Source organism: Chinchilla lanigera, unplaced genomic scaffold (assembly GCF_000276665.1).
Source record: "Chinchilla lanigera isolate Chin_1 unplaced genomic scaffold, ChiLan1.0 scaffold00088, whole genome shotgun sequence".
In the NCBI taxonomy this organism is placed as follows: Eukaryota; Metazoa; Chordata; class Mammalia; order Rodentia; family Chinchillidae; genus Chinchilla; species Chinchilla lanigera.
In genome coordinates, this window is record NW_004955489.1 from 2,250,712 (window position 1) to 2,266,746 (window position 16,035).

Genomic DNA, 16,035 nt, shown 5'->3' on the forward strand with positions numbered 1-16,035 from the left:
CTAGTGAGTTAATTCCAATCTATCACTTCCAGTGCAACCCATGGCAAGAAGAAAGACACCAAGGCATATTTGTAGTTATGGGGAGCCAAAGGGTGCTAAGTCCAGGCAAGATGATGGCTATCTGGAACAAAGGCCTCAACCCAGGGCCAAACACAGGTTTTATTAATTTGTGAAGAAAGGAGTGGCTTGAGCATGAGTGACTGCGAGAATTGCAGGAAACAGGTGAGTGGTATGAGTTGGGCTAGGTAGGAGGCCTGCAATCACCTCTGCAACACACAGAAAGAAGGATATGCAGAAAGAATAATCTGCATAACACAACTGAGATAGAATCTAATGTTTTGGGGTTGGTGCTTCAGCTCTGATGTATAATCTTTCAAGCCCCATGAAGTCAAGCCTCTATCTCGAGGCTTGATCTCAGCCCACAGCGTGGAGGGTTCTTCATCCCTGTGTGAGCTCCAGGCTCACACAAGGGAACAAGGGGGTGTTCAGGGAAACACCGCCTATCATTTTCAAACACTACACATCAGCACTTCGGCTGGACCGATATGCATTGCTTAAGGCCAACTGAAGTGATAAGGAAAAGACCTAGCCAGTTCTGTACATATCAATACATGGAAATAGGGTCAAGTTCAGCCAAAATGGAGACAATTGCTCCTCCTTCAAAGAGAGTCACCCAGGTGGTCCTCCACACCATCTAACTCTAGAAAAAATGGCTATCATCAAGAAATCAACCAGTAACAAATGCTGGTGAAGCTGTGAGGAAAAAGGAATGTTCTTCACTGTTGGTGAGAGCATAAACTGACAGAAACACTATGAAAATCAGTATGGAGATTCCCCCAAAAATGGAAATTTCATTTGATCCAACTATTCTCCTTCTAGGTAGAATTCACAAAAGAGTTAAAGACATCATACCACAGTGATGTATGCATACCTATATTTATAGCAGCACAATTCATAATAGCTAAATCTTGAAAGCAGCTTATATGTCCATCAACAGATGAATGGATAATGAAAATGTGGTATATACACACCATGGAGTACTACTCTGCATAAAGAAGGATAAACTTGAGTCATCTCAAGGAAAATGGATGTGCCTTGAGACCATGATGTTAAGGGAAGTAAATCAGACACACAGGCTTAAATATGGCATGGCTTCTCTTATGTGAGAAACTCAATATATAAATAGGGTACAAAATAAAAGACAAGAGAGAAAGAAGTTGTAGTTACCTAGCATGGACAATGTATCTAAAAGTTTGCCTTGACTTACTATAATTGTCTTATGTGTTTTATATGTTTTTGGCCCATTAGTTTGGCTATGAATCTATATGGATGATAGCTAACTCTATAAGAACATATAGAATAAATAAGTGAATGTGATGATGGCAGAAAGATGTGGGGCAAAGGAGAAAGGGGAAAAAAAGAACTGAAGTGTCTCATGCACATGTACCAATTTTCCACAATGAATGTAACCATCATGTACTACAAACATGTACTAATTAAAATTTAAAAATTATTATTACTTTCGCTGATTTCATTTTACTCAATAAATCAACTGTTATATCTTTACATGTTTGAACCTCAGAATAGCACCTATGACAGACAGCACTGTTATCCTCTTCCAAACATGGACAAGAATAGTGAGCTATAAAAGGGCTAGGTAAAATGCCCAGGGTCATAGAGGCAGGAGGTCACAGAAAGACAATCTTGTACCAGGATCTAGGAATCCTGAGTCCAGAGCCATACATCTAACAAATGTGAACCAATCCACTAGAGCTAAAACCTCACCTACTGTACAGAAAATCAAAATATGCCTAAATACCTCCAAAAATCAAAAGTTGTACAGAAACTTTAGAATATGAAAGTAAGCAGGGCAGGGAGTGCCTACAGCTAAAAGAGCTCTAAGCGCTGACTTGTGCAGCACACGTACTACATCCGGAACGAAGCAGACAAGGCTAGCATGGTGCCAGCACAAGGACGACGCATAAACTTGTGAAGTGTTCCCTATCCGACAAAGGGAAACAAAGTTGAAAGCCTTTGCCTCTGGGGATACGATGTGTATAGTGGATGATAGGACTAAGGGAATGCTCTTACTAATGTAAAAGTAATCACTGTGATTAAAAAGCAGAGCTGTCAGTTTTAAAGAGGAGATGTTGAGCACGCAATGACATGCCTTAATTTTGAGCCTGGATCTGCTGCAGCTTCAGTTTCAAGAGAGGGCTAACGCACACACAACCACCACACCAAGTTGCTGATCTAACACTGCATTATCATGTGAAATTAAACTATACCATTTCTAAGGGGAGGGAACCGAGAGATGGAAGGAAGGGGGAGAAGAGAAGGGGCTGACAAAGAATTAAGGAATGTTGGGCACACATAAGCCCTCTCGACTAGGAATGCTATCATTATGCACTACAAATTGGACTAACAGGAAACACAAATTGAAAAAAATTAAACTGTTTGTCTTGTACTCTGAGTAAAGACAATAATGCACAGTATTTCAACTATTGTTATTCCCTTATTATTTTCTAAAATGGTTTTGTTTTTCATAAAATAAAAAAAGAAAAAATTCAAGTGTACCATGCCCAGTCCTTTTTAGTACACAGGCTACACTGTTACCTTGCTTCTGTCAAAACCTCAGCCTCAAAAGGAACCACTACATTACAGTCACCTGAGAGCATGGCTTTTGAAAGATGGTTTTACTTAAGAAAGATGTAAAACTGAAAATTACCCCTAGCACAATGCAAGGCAATCAAGGAGAATAAAATCATTAAGATAATAAATTATCTACTTTCAAAGACTGCAACATGACAGTGCTGGGAACTCACCCTCCCCTGCGTAACCTTTGGGCTCTGATCCATAGCTTCTTGTCTTCCATCAGGCACACAAGGCAGGGCCAGGCTGGCCACACCGTCAGGGGCTTCCCACAGTGGCGCCCCGCCCACCACCACTACCTTCCACATGACACAGAAATCCGTGAAGCCCTGCTACAAGTCTCTTCTGCAAGAGTCAAAGGTTACCAGAGGGCAGAGGACACCATGAAGTGGCTATAGAAAACACTATTAAAAAAAAAAATAGAAGGAAAAGCTAACTTCCTCTAGGGCCTTTGACTTAGCAGTTGTTGAGAAAGGGTGAAAGGGGCCCGCCCGGTGTAACATCCAGGAAGAGCACATTATTAACATAGTCTTTCTCAGATCTTATACGCCTCCATCTATGCCCAAGTCAAGAAAGGTAGAGGAATAGCTGGGGAGTAAGGGTAGAGCTGGGTTTTGCTCTATACAGGGGGCAAAAATAGAAATAATGCAAAGGAACTGACAGCAACACTGCAAAATGTATACACTGTGTCTTCTGCGCTTGGTACCCCAAACCTGCTTATTCTGCACTGTCCAAGTCTGTCCCACCTCTGCTTTGCACGCACCTCCCAACCTCTTCTGCACAGACACCACACTTATATTCTGCTTTCCACAGCGAAGGGAAGAAAACTAATACACTGTGTGCTGGCATTGGATGACAGTGCTGGGGGACCGACCTTTCCCCATGTAAAGTATTTTGAAATGAATTTCTCAAGATTACACATGTCTTAACTTGGCAAACATCAAGGGAAGAGAAGCCATGGGACATCTATGGTGACATTCTGCAAGAAGGGTCTGTTGTGTCCTTCGAGTCACACCAGGCGGCACCTGTCTATTGGTGTGTACATGTATACCACTGTGTATGCCTGTCTCACTGTGGGTAACTACCATCTGATACTCACAAACAGAACTTAAAGAGATATTCAACCTCTTAAGACAAATGAAAATCTGAATGATACTGAGCTATAATTTTTAGTTAGCAGATTAACAACTGTAATGGCAATAATAACAACAAAAGATTAAGACACTATGACACAGCTGTGATTTAACTGATTTCTGGTAGAAATGCAAAGCAGTACAATACATAAGGTAAGGAATTTTGTAATTTTTTAATAGCTACGTAATAATCGCCCTTTAACAAAGCAATATCAAATATTAGAAATGAACCAAACTTTTGAACAAATGGAATTAGTAGACATCTAACGAGTGTTCCACCCTACAATATCAGAATACACATTCTTCTCAGCTGCACATGGGACATTCTCCAAAACAGACTACACACTAGCCCACAGAACACACTTAAATAAATGCAAAGGAACTGAAGTTATCCCATTTATGTTATCAGACTATAGTGCAATGAAATGGTAAAAGAAATCATAAGAACTTCATAAACAAATGGAAATTAAATAACACCCTCCTGAACAACGAACAGGTCACAGATAAAATTAAAGAAGAAATTAGATAGTTTCTACATTTAAATGATAACCACAGTACAATATACTGGAACTTCTGGGACACAATGAAAGCAGTCCTAAGAGGGAAATTTATAACAGTGAATACCCCTATCAGGAAAACAGAGCAAGTACAAATAAAGAACTTAATGTGAACCTCAAACTTCTAGAAAAGAAGGAGCAGGCTAAGCCAAAACCTCTTACAAGGGAGGAAACCATAAAGATCAGAGCAGAAATTAACACATGGGAGACAGAGAAAACAATACAAAGAATTAATGAATTTAGAAGTTGATTCTTTGAAAGATTAAATAAAATCAGCAAACCTTTAGCCAATCTTTTTTAAAAAGGAAAGACTCAAATTCATGCAATTAGGAATAAAAAGGGTAAAATCATAACAGACCCTGCAGAAATCCAGAAGATTATCTATACCTATTTTGAGAACTCATATTCTAATAAGATGGAAAACGCAGAAGAAATGGACAGATTCCTAGATACATATGAATTACAAAAGCTGAATCAACAAGATACAAAAAATCCTAAATAAACAATTATCCATCAATTAAATCAAAGATGTAAGTAAAGACCTACCAAGGAAGAAAAGCCCAGGCCCTGATGGATTCACTGCTGAACTCTACAAGAAATTTAGAATAGATCGAACACTACTACTTCTCAAACCCTTTAATGAAATTGAAAGGGAATCAATACTCCCAAATTCATTCCTGGAAGCAAGCATTACCCTGATACCACAAACGGAATAGGACCCAACTAAAAAAGAGAATTATGGGCCAGTCTCCCTAATGAACACAGATGCAGATATCCTCAATAAGATACTGGCAAACAGAATGCAGTAAATCGTCAAGAAGATTATACACCATAACCAAGTGGGATTCATCCCAGGGATGCAGGGGTAGTTCAACATATGTAAATCAATAAATGTAATACACCATATTAACAGAGCCAAGCACAAAAATCATATAAGCATCTCAACAAATGAAGAAAAAGCTTTTGACAAAGTGCAGCACCCATTCATGCTAAAAACCCTACAGAAAATTGGAATAAAAAATTAGAAACCCTACAAAAAATTACCTCAATCTGATCAAAGCCATCTATGACAAACCAACAGCTAACATTATCCTAAATGAACAAAAACTGAAAGCCTTCTCTCTAAAATCAGAACAAGATAAGGTCGTCCACTTCTCCACTCTTATTCAAACTAGTCCTGGAAACTTTAGCCAGAGCAACTAGGCAAGAGAAAGAAATAAAAGGAATAACAATAGGAAAGGAAGAAGTTAAATTATCATTATTTGCAGATAACACGATACACTACATAGAAGAGCCCAAAAACTCCACTAAAAAGCTGCTAGATTTCATAAGCAAATTCAGTAGTATAGCTGGGTACAAAGTCAACACTCAAAAATCAATACCTTCCTCTACACAAATAACAAACTCACTAAGGGAGAAATTAGGGAAACAACACCTTTCACAGTAGCATCCAAAAAAATGAAATACCTAGGAATCAATCTAACAAAGGCTGAAAAAGTACTCTGAAAAAGGCAACTGAAGCAGATATCAGAAAATGGAAAGTTACCCCTTGCTCGTGAGTATGAAGAACCAATATAGTGAAAATGGCCATACTTCCAAAACTGTTAAATAGATTTAATATAGTTCTGATTTGTGATGAGAACATTAAAAGTCTACCTTGTGCTTTTCAAGAATATAATACATTATTGTTACCTACAGATCTCTTGAATTTATTCCTATTAACTGAAATTCAGTATCCTCTGACCAGTATCTTCCCAACCCCCTCCCCAGTAACTGCCATTCTACTTTATACCTCCATGTGTTCGGGTTTCTTGTTTAGATCTTACACATAAGTGAGAACATATAGTATTTATCTTTGTCTCATTTATTTCACTTTAAATTTCTTCTAGATTGTTCATGTTGCTGCCAATGACAGGATCACTTCCTTTTTTTACTTTTTCCCACCACTAGGAATTGAATCTAGGGTGCACATATGTGAGACGAGTGCTCTACCACTGAGCTACATCCCCAGCTCTTTTTATTTTTTTATTTTTTTATTTTTTTATTTTTTTTTTTTTTTGGTTTTTCTCCGGTACCGGGAACCGAACTCACGACCTTGCGCTTGCCAGGCAGGCGCTTTTGCCATTGAGCTAAATCCCCAGCCCCACCAGCTCTTTTTATTGTAATTGTTCTTTGGAACAGGGTCTCAGTTGTCCAAGCTAGCTTCAAACTTGGCATTCTCCTGTGTCAGCCTCCCAGGTAGCTGGGATTTCAGGCAGACACCTATCACCCCCAGAAGCTCCTCCTTCACAAAGGCTGAGCAGGACTCCACTGTGCATTTACACCACACCTTCTCCTGTCGAGCCCGTATCTTGGTGACTGTAAATAATGAAGAACACGGGCCTGCGGGTACCTCCTCCATATACATGCTCCTTCTTTTGGATACACTCCCATAGAGGAATTACTAGGCCATACATTATCTCTATTTGTAATTTTTTTGAGGAAATTCTGTTTTCCATAATGTCTCACCAATTTACATCCCTAACAATGTGCAAAGGCTTCTTTTTCTCCATATTTTCCCCAACACTTGCTGCCTTTCATCTCTGCTAACGGCCATCCTCAGAGTCTGACTGGAGGGCAGAATCCTACCCTGTGCAGGTGGAGCCTCAGAGCCGAATACCTCAGAATACTATTCCCGAGTCCTGAAACCTAACCGATGTTGCCCAGTTGAATTTTACCCTTGCTTGGGTCCGCTGCTTCCTCTTTTCCTTCCATGTCCTCACCTTCTCACTGGGGCAAGGCTATAACACTGTCCTACGCCTGTCCCCACGGGACTGGAAGAGCAGGCAACTTCGTTTCTAGTTCAGATCCAAAGGTGAAAAGAAAAGCTGAGCCAGGACAAGTCTCACTGAAATGTGCTGAAGATTTAGACAACAGACTTCTGAGCTGGTGACATTTAGATGACATTTTGGGCTCTGAGTGGATGCTATCACGTCAGGCTTTGTTGGTCACCATGAGGTACCTTGATTTTATTCCAGGTTTAATGAGGACCAACCAAAGAATTCCAACTAGCAAAGTAAAATGGCCTCATTTACATTGTTTAAAATTACTAATACTCACTGTAGGAGTGTGGGAGTGAGGACACCAGGCAGAAAACTATTACGGTCGTCTGAGCAAAAGAAAATAGGGCTCCAGACTACAATGACATCTGCAGGACAAGCAAAACAGGTGGATTCAGAATATATTTTTACAGATAACATGGACAGAACTTGTGGATCAATTCAGGAGATAAGAAAACAAGGTACGAAGATTCTTCAGTGAGGACTTCACTACTGGGTAGACGGTGCTATCAGCTGAGATGGGGAAGACTGAGGGAAGCAGAGGCTCACTCGAGAAAAGCCGAGACTTACACACTAGACACGTGAGGCTATTACTCCAATGAACACCAGACAGGATATCCGCTAAACAAGCAAGAGCTCAACGACTGCTCAGAGCTGGATTTATAAGTTCCTGGGGCATTTAAAACAACAACACTAGGTAAAATCACCTAGAAGGGATGGATTAGAAACGTGAAGTAACCCGAGACCAAACTCTGGTCTGTTCCACACGTACAGGTGTGACAAAGGAGAGGGGCCAGCAAAGGAGACAGAGAAGAGTCAAACAGGTAAAAAAAGAAATTACACATGATATCATAGATCTCATTTTTTCCGAATTACTGACACTAATTTATTTACTTTACATCAGCCTTATACAATCTACTATAGGAAAGTCTGGCTTAAAATGCAACAGCTTTAGCTCTCAGCCTTAATTGTGGAAATATTCAAATTCTTATGAAACACCCACCAGAATAGGATGCTTGACACAAAGATATATAGAGATTCAGATACTTTTCCATAACATGGGTACAGTGTGAGTACATTTTTTTAAAAAATCAATCACAGAATTAAAGTTATATAGAAAAATGGAAGAAAGCAAGCTAGACTGATACAGAAAAACCTGGGAAAGGCACACTGAGAACTCTCAGATATGAAGTAAGAGTGCAATGGTAAACAGGAAGAGGAGCCGTAGTGAGAAGGTGTATTCAGATCCTCACCCACATTAAATCCCACCTTCTCCACTGCAGCTTTCTGTCCCCCCTGCAGCCACAAAAGACCCTCAGTTTTCTTCAGTTTTCTTCCTCCTCGCTGTCTCTGTGCTTAGCTCAGTTCTCTACACAACCACGGCTTTAACAGCCTTTGGTTCCCATTGATCTGCAGCATATTTGCTGTCCTATCAAATAAGAGTTTAGTAGGACAATGTAATAACTATAAAACTATTTAAGATATTTTAGTAATTCTGGGTTAAAATATCACAGTACAAGACTAAGAATCTTGACATAGAAAAAGCAACATATGAATCTGTTCCTTCTGCCTCCCATACCCCATTTAGCTCAGAAGCACAAATCGAAGAAAGAACTGACTTCAATTTCCTCCTCCATGGTATCAGACAAAAGGTACAGATAAGCTACCTGGTAATAAAGGAAGGAGGTTGTTTTTAAATGAACAGCAATTGCAACACAGAGATAAATCACCGTGACTGTGTCAGCAACAGTCACATAAATTTACCTACAAAGGATTAAAATTTTTTTTTTCAACTCTGAAGAAGCCAAGGTTTTTCTGAGCTGTCAGAGACGTGGAGAAAACAGGCTGACTTTCCCTGCATGCCACTCACACTCATGCATCGCAAACACTGCTCCAAAGCTCTCCAGATGAGATATCAAGGTGGGGAGGTTGCTGGCTAGCCAGACTCAGGAGGGCCAGGTGAGTTTGCAAGAGATACAAGGAAAAGAAAGTACTCTGAGTTTAGAGAGAGACCAGGATGGTAAATCATGAGGACTCCTGCTGACCCCCCGGTCTACCCCTTTCTTTAGGCCGTTCCACAGATTATCACCACTTCTTAGGAGCTCCGGGCACCCAAGGTTCTCTGGATTCTTACACCTGACTCCTTGCCTCCCACCTAATAACTGAATTACCTTTCCTGAAGCCACCTTGGTGAACCACCCAGATGGCAGGTGGCTCCTTCTAAGGAAGCACAGACAGCTGCTGGTGTCATAGGGCGCTGTGGTCTTTGGATATGCTCCCGATCTGAATTTCAACCACCTCCTCACATCTCTCTGATGGGGTACAGTAACAGAACAGAAGTCAATGGGACAGCAGCATGCACTCAGATGCCAGAGTCTGAAAGGGAACAGAAATCAAACCCTCCATTCTTTGCCTCTTCACCATGGCTAAGAACCAATATGCTAGCAACCAGGCTTTATCAGGCCAGCAGAACTAAATGGAAAGTGACAACTCCCAAGAGCCACATGAGAAAAACGGTATGTACTTTAGGCACACTTAACTCTGCAATACATATAACAAATACATAGTTTTTAAACTTTATGCCCTATAAATCCAAATCATCTGCCATCTCACTACAATTTATGATGCGTCACAAAGCATTTAGTATTTAAATATCCACATAGCACCTTGACTTACCTTTTCTAATACAGATGAGCTCATGTACTCCACAAGTTCTCTCTCCACCTGTTAAAGAAAAAAAGTTCACCAGAAGTTAAAATCACAGAAAACAGCCAGAGTTTGACAGTTACAAAGAAACATTTTAAACTAGCACCTATGAATGATCTCAGAAAAAAAAAAAACACCTTGTTCTCTTTAAACTTAACCAAGTGAGTATGATAGCAAGATACTGAAGAATTTTCCTGAACAACCCCAAAAGTAAAGCTTTACAGACTTTGGGGACGAAGAGGTTTCCTGCCAGTGGATTACTGTGAATGACAGACTTCTCGGGGCTAAGAGCACAGCACCACTCCCACCATCTAAAAGGGGACGCTGCAGAAGGACCCGATTCTGTGTCTGAGCCTCAACGAATGCGCTGGTTAGGGCTGGAAAGTCACCCTGTGCGGCACCAGCTACAATGACTCAGTGCATACGTGAAACTCGACCCCTTTACCGCCTTACTAACGTGTGAGAACAAATTTGACCGAAAATTACTTTTATTATCTGCTATCTTCTTTGGAAAGAGCCTTTTTAACGTTTCATTTTTTAAAATATTTATTGGGCACAAATACAGAAAAGCGCACAAACCTATAAAGTCCAACACAACCAGTAGCCACAGAGTGCACCTGAGTCACTGCAAACCTGGGCACAGCCCAGTCCTCCGGGGCGCCTCCGCCCCAGAGGCGACCACCTCCCGAGCGTTAACCGCAGCTTCCCTTTGTCTGTTTGTAAAGTTTAAGGAGCTGCATGTGGTGGCACAGGCCTGTAATCGCAGCCTCCCTTTGTTCAAGGCCAGCCTGCTCACTTTGTAGTGAGCTCAAGGCCAGTCTGAATTTCAGAGAGGGACCCCGTCTCAAAAAAAGACAAAAAAGGAAAGTTTAAATACACAGAATCATTGAGTGGGCATTTCTGAGCCTTGCTTTTTTTTTGGTACCAGGAATCAAACTCAGGACCTTGCACTTGCCAGGCAGGCAGTTGTGCAGCTGAGCTAAATCCCTGGCCCCCTGAGCCTTGGTTTTTTTCAATGTTTACAAGATCAGTCCATTTTCTCAGTTATTGTTGTAATTTATTCTTTTTCATTGCTTTGCAGAATTCCACTGTCCAAATATATATATGCATATACACAAACTATAGATATTCACACATACGTAAACTTCAATTCAGAAACATTTAGACTGTCTTGAATTTGGGTTGTTATAAATAATTGTGCTACAAGCCATTTTATATGCGTCTCTTTCCTGCCCACATGCATGCCACTGGGTTACGCAGTAAATGTATCTTTGGCAAGATAATGGCAAATAACAGGATGGGTAAAGAAAAGGTGGCACGTACACAACAGAATACAATCTGTAAGGAGGACGCTGCATTTCCAATAATAAGAATAAATATGGAAAACATTATGCTGAGTGAAATAAGCCAGGCACAGAAAGACAAACATGCAATCTCACTTATGTGTGGAAACTAAAAAAGTCAACTCACAGACACAGAGCAGGACGGTTGCTATCAGAGCAGGGAGACAGGAATGGGGAGATGTGGCTCAATCAGAAAGAGAAATTAGTGTTTTGTTTTGTTTTGTTTGAGACAGGGTATCACCATGTAGTTTGGGCTGGTTTTAAACTCACTACATAGTACAAGGCAGCCTCAAAATCACAGCAATCCTCCTGTCTCAGCCTCCTAAGTTATGGGATTACAGGAATGCACCACCCCACTGGGCAGGAAATTAGTTTTAGAGATCTATGCACACAATGGTAACTATCGTTCAGAACAATATATTGTACTTTTGAAAACTGCTAAGCAAGATTTTAAATGTTCTCACCACATCACACACACAAACAATAGTAGATGAGGTAACAGATGAGTTAACTGGCTTAATTTAATATTCTACCCACAACGCATACATCTATCACAGCATCACACTGCCAGCACTCTGGGAGGCTGGGGCAGAAGAATCCCAATTTGTAGCCCAGCCTGAGAGACTCAGAGACTCAGCAAGACTGTCCCCAAAATGTGACTTCCTAAAAAGAGGCTAGGACGTAGCTCAATGTGAAGACCCTGGGTTCAATCGCCGGTACTGAAAAATAAAGCACATACATCCCATGAAGATATACTTACTGGTTATACCAATTTATTGCTAAGAGTAATTTTAATAGGGTTTACTATACAAATATGTATTTACTTCACTCAAAAACATGTCACCACTTGATTGTATTTCGTAGTGTTCTGTACATGACCCTATCATTATGCTTTAAACTTTGCATCATACAAAATTAAGTAATTTAATCATTTTAGTTCATCATAGAAGCTTATAAGCAGCTCAGTTATAAGAAACAGAAGTACCTTACAGCAATTACATGAGAGAGAAAAACCATGATATCCAGCAAAAAAAAAAAAAAAAAAAAATAGGTCATCTGGAAAGCAAGCTAAAAAAACTAGAAAACAGTATTGCTTCACTAAAGTAGGTTAGAGCTACAGTCTAATTTGGCTGTAACAATGCCACTGCTTCCTTATCAGCAATACAGACTTATCACTTATTATCAGGAAGTTAAGATTCAGCAAGAAAAAGACACCTAACACAAAGCCACGATTACAGAATTATCACTCGTAAAAACTCGTATAAAACTCTGTATTAACTGGTATATTACCAATGAGCAACCACAGATCACTTGCCAAGGGCTAGAATGAAATACATCTACACACAATCTATCTTCAAAATCAAGGACCCATCAGTCAGATGAGAGGGTATCTACCAATCCACAAGGAGAAACCATGTTCAAGACATTAGAAGAATCAAGTAATGGGACTATGATATAATATATATTGAGGCCTACAACATTTTCATAGGTTCCTTAGATGTATTTCTTCACTGTAGTCATTAAGGCATATTTTCTAAAAATTAACATTTGTAATATTTCTTCTTTTTAGTCATTGAGGTATACTTTCTAAATGTTAATATTTGTAACTTAGTTTGAGTTATGTACTTTATTCATGTAACCAAGTTGAGCTTTACTAGGTTTGTAATTAAAGCTAGACTTTCATGTTGACATGAACCAGTGATTAGGACAACAGACTAGAAAACTAGATTCTTCCATATATTTAATATAAATTGGAAGCTGGTGTTTGTGGTTCACATCTGTAATCCCAGCACGTGGGAGGCTAAGGCAGGAGGATTGCTATGAGTTCAAGGCCAGCCTGGGTTACAAAGTGAGGTCAAGGCCAGTCTGAACTACATAGTGAGAACCTGTCTCAAAAAACAAAAAGAAAGAAAAATGTATACATATATATGTATATATACGTATATATTAGGTTTTACTATATGCATCTAATCTTAAATATAACAGCATAATTTTTATGACTTGGTTTTAATGATAATAAAAAAACCATCAAATGACAATGAATGCTAACTTCCTTTTGTAAGTATTCAATTCATCTCCATTAAGTGAGAAAATCTCATAAATAAGAAGCTAGTCAAATAATTGCTATATCTTAAATCATGAAGTTAATTGCTAACTGTCAAATCTATCAAGGTACTCATAAAAACCAAGTAAGTAACATAAGAGGAGACTAGAACTCAGACGTAAAGTTGTCTGACTCATTATTTTATAGTACAGATAAGCAAACTGAGACATTAAATATGAACAGGGTCCAGGGGCACTAGAAAAAAAATTTAAACATTATGATTAAGATACTTAAGAAGATAAAAATTGATATATCTTTATAACAAAAAAATTATGAACTTGTTTTCTAATCCTTTAAACAATTTAAATAAAATGAATTTTGCAAAAGCTATACTTGTAGATAGTACTAGCCCTGCTCTTGAGATAGCCGTCTCAGCAGCACACAAATGAGAAATAGAAAATGACAAGCTTCATCTAAGTTACCATCTTTTCTCCCCAGGCAAACCCATGTAGGAGTGTGATGGAAACTGGCACAGTCCTCTACAACTGACATAAATACAGAGAGTAAGAAGAAACACCCGTGTGTGGACACACACATGCATGTGCTGTGATTGTGTGCACATGGCTTCTGTATGAATATAAAAATGTACACATAATTGTGAGCGTGCCTGGTCACTGGAATTATTTTAAAGGAAGGTGATCACTATAAAATATGTATTTGTCTCCATGTTTACAGAGAAAAATGTACGGTGATATTCCAATCCTATCAAAATGCACCCAGGTATACAAAGTGGAATCCAGCTCTCCAGGCAAGATGGGGTGCAGGGCATGGGGGTGGCTTTGAGGCAGCCACACCTCTCACTACACCTCATCCACTTGGTGTGGAAGGGAGCATATGTTAAACATATTAACCTTTGCACCTAGAAAAGATCTAGAAAGGGACTGTATATGATCTCTTTGGTGCTATTTCTCCTGAATTTTGGGACTTCTGACTTCCAAGTCTCCTACAGAGCATGAAAGTTAGAATTATGTCTTTTGATGTTACCAAGATGATGCCACTTTCACACAAAGTTATCAGCAGAGAAGCCACAAGTCATATAGGTAAAACTGGTCATACTGCTCATGGGAAATCCACAGGGGTCAAAGCTGATTCTGGTGCTCATAATGTCAAGTTGAAAAATAAAACAGAAAGGAATGTTCCCATCAAGCTTGGACACGCTAACCCCAGGATTCATAACTCTGACAGCTCCAATCACCTCAGTCAGACTCCTGTAGGTCGTGTGGAAGTCGTACACCCATGAGTTTCCTAAGACAGCCCAGGGACCAATGGAAACCTCAGTCTAGTCAGACATGCTCCCTCTGGTAACTCTCCTGCTCTTGGTACTTTGATGGTTTACTGTGCTGACTGGTGCAGCAGTGACGGATGCAGCTCTTCTACCGATAATGGGTAATGAATCCTGTCCTCAGCCTCTGCCTTCTGAACACCTGGCTGCCATAGAAATTATGAAGCCAAAACATATTTTGATTCTGCAAAGTAAAACAATTCTGTAAAAGGAATTCAGGCTACACAGCAGTTTGAATGGGTCCTTGCATTAGTACAAAGTACAGTAGTTGAAGGAGCTTCTGCTATTCCAATTTCTGCTCAGCTGTAATACAATAGTGAAGTTGTCTGTGAGTATAAAGAAAACCCTAGTACCTACAAGAAACTATCGAGAACCCAAACTTACTGTCACTAGTTCCATCTCAGTTACCTTCTCATTGCTGAGCCACGATACCCAACACCCACAGCTACAGGGAGGAAGGGTGTATTTTGGCTCACAGATTGTAGAGGTTTCAGTCCATAATCAGCTGGCTCCAAGGGAAGGCACCAGGTCTGCGTGGCAGAGGGGCATCAAAGAGGAGAAAAAGCTCCTGGCATGGTAGTAGGAAGTAGAGATCATGGGACAGAGAGGGAGATGGACCCTTCCAGGCCACGCCCACAGCGACCACCTCAACCAACCAAGCTTCACTTCCCCTCAATACATTTAGCTATAAAGAAAGGAATTAAACCTCAGAGCTCAAGGGTCCTTCCCAAAATTCACTTTCTGGATCATGTCCTGACTTTATCCTAAATCATCACGATTTACAGATTCTACTTACTTCTTCTTGGTCCAGCACTGAAAGGCTACTGTGGAAGTGTGTCAAAGTTCATCTCATCTGGAGGCTCTCCTCCAAAGCCGTCCCATGAGGTAGTCACAGCAGCGAGGCCGACACCTGGCTCGCGCTGCTCTGGCTGTCTCACACAGACACCACAGTGAGGACACGCGGTCCTTCCTGCTGCTGCTGCCAACTCCCCAGACTAACCTCACCACTCAGACCACGGACTCTCAAACCCATGAGCTTCGTTACCAATTTAGTCATTCATTCAAGGCAGAATTCCAATTTGGGTCCCTAATTTAAAATATTGTGTTGTGGGAAAAGATCAGGGCTTCTGAACTGAGCCAGACCTGCAGTTCTAAAGTCAGCATCACCTAGTAACTCTCTTTGTAAACCCTGTGCTTGTTACTGAACCTGTACAATAAGAAAAAATAAGAAGTCATCAATAAAGTAGGAATTTTAAAAGTACTAAAAGTAACTTTAAAAGTTTTAAAGTAGTAAAAACCCCAGGACAGAAAGCAGCTTTCACACTGATGCTGATGGGTGGTCATAGCTGCTGGAGAGGGTGGCCTAGTGTGCCCAGGACTCTGAAACCAAGTCCTCCAGGATAGGGAGAAAGGTCCCTTGGTAGAGGAGACACCCTCTA

The 16,035-nt window shown here is 40.2% G+C and overlaps 1 protein-coding gene across 1 annotated transcript in view; it reads right to left on the reverse strand.

The window, feature by feature from the left end:
* Syt14 (synaptotagmin XIV) overlaps nt 1–16,035 on the reverse strand; it is a gene marked incomplete at its 5' end in the record, with an annotated part of 257,951 nt that overhangs the window by 232,828 nt on the left and 9,088 nt on the right. The window contains 1 exon segment of the mRNA XM_013504506.1: nt 9,838–9,885.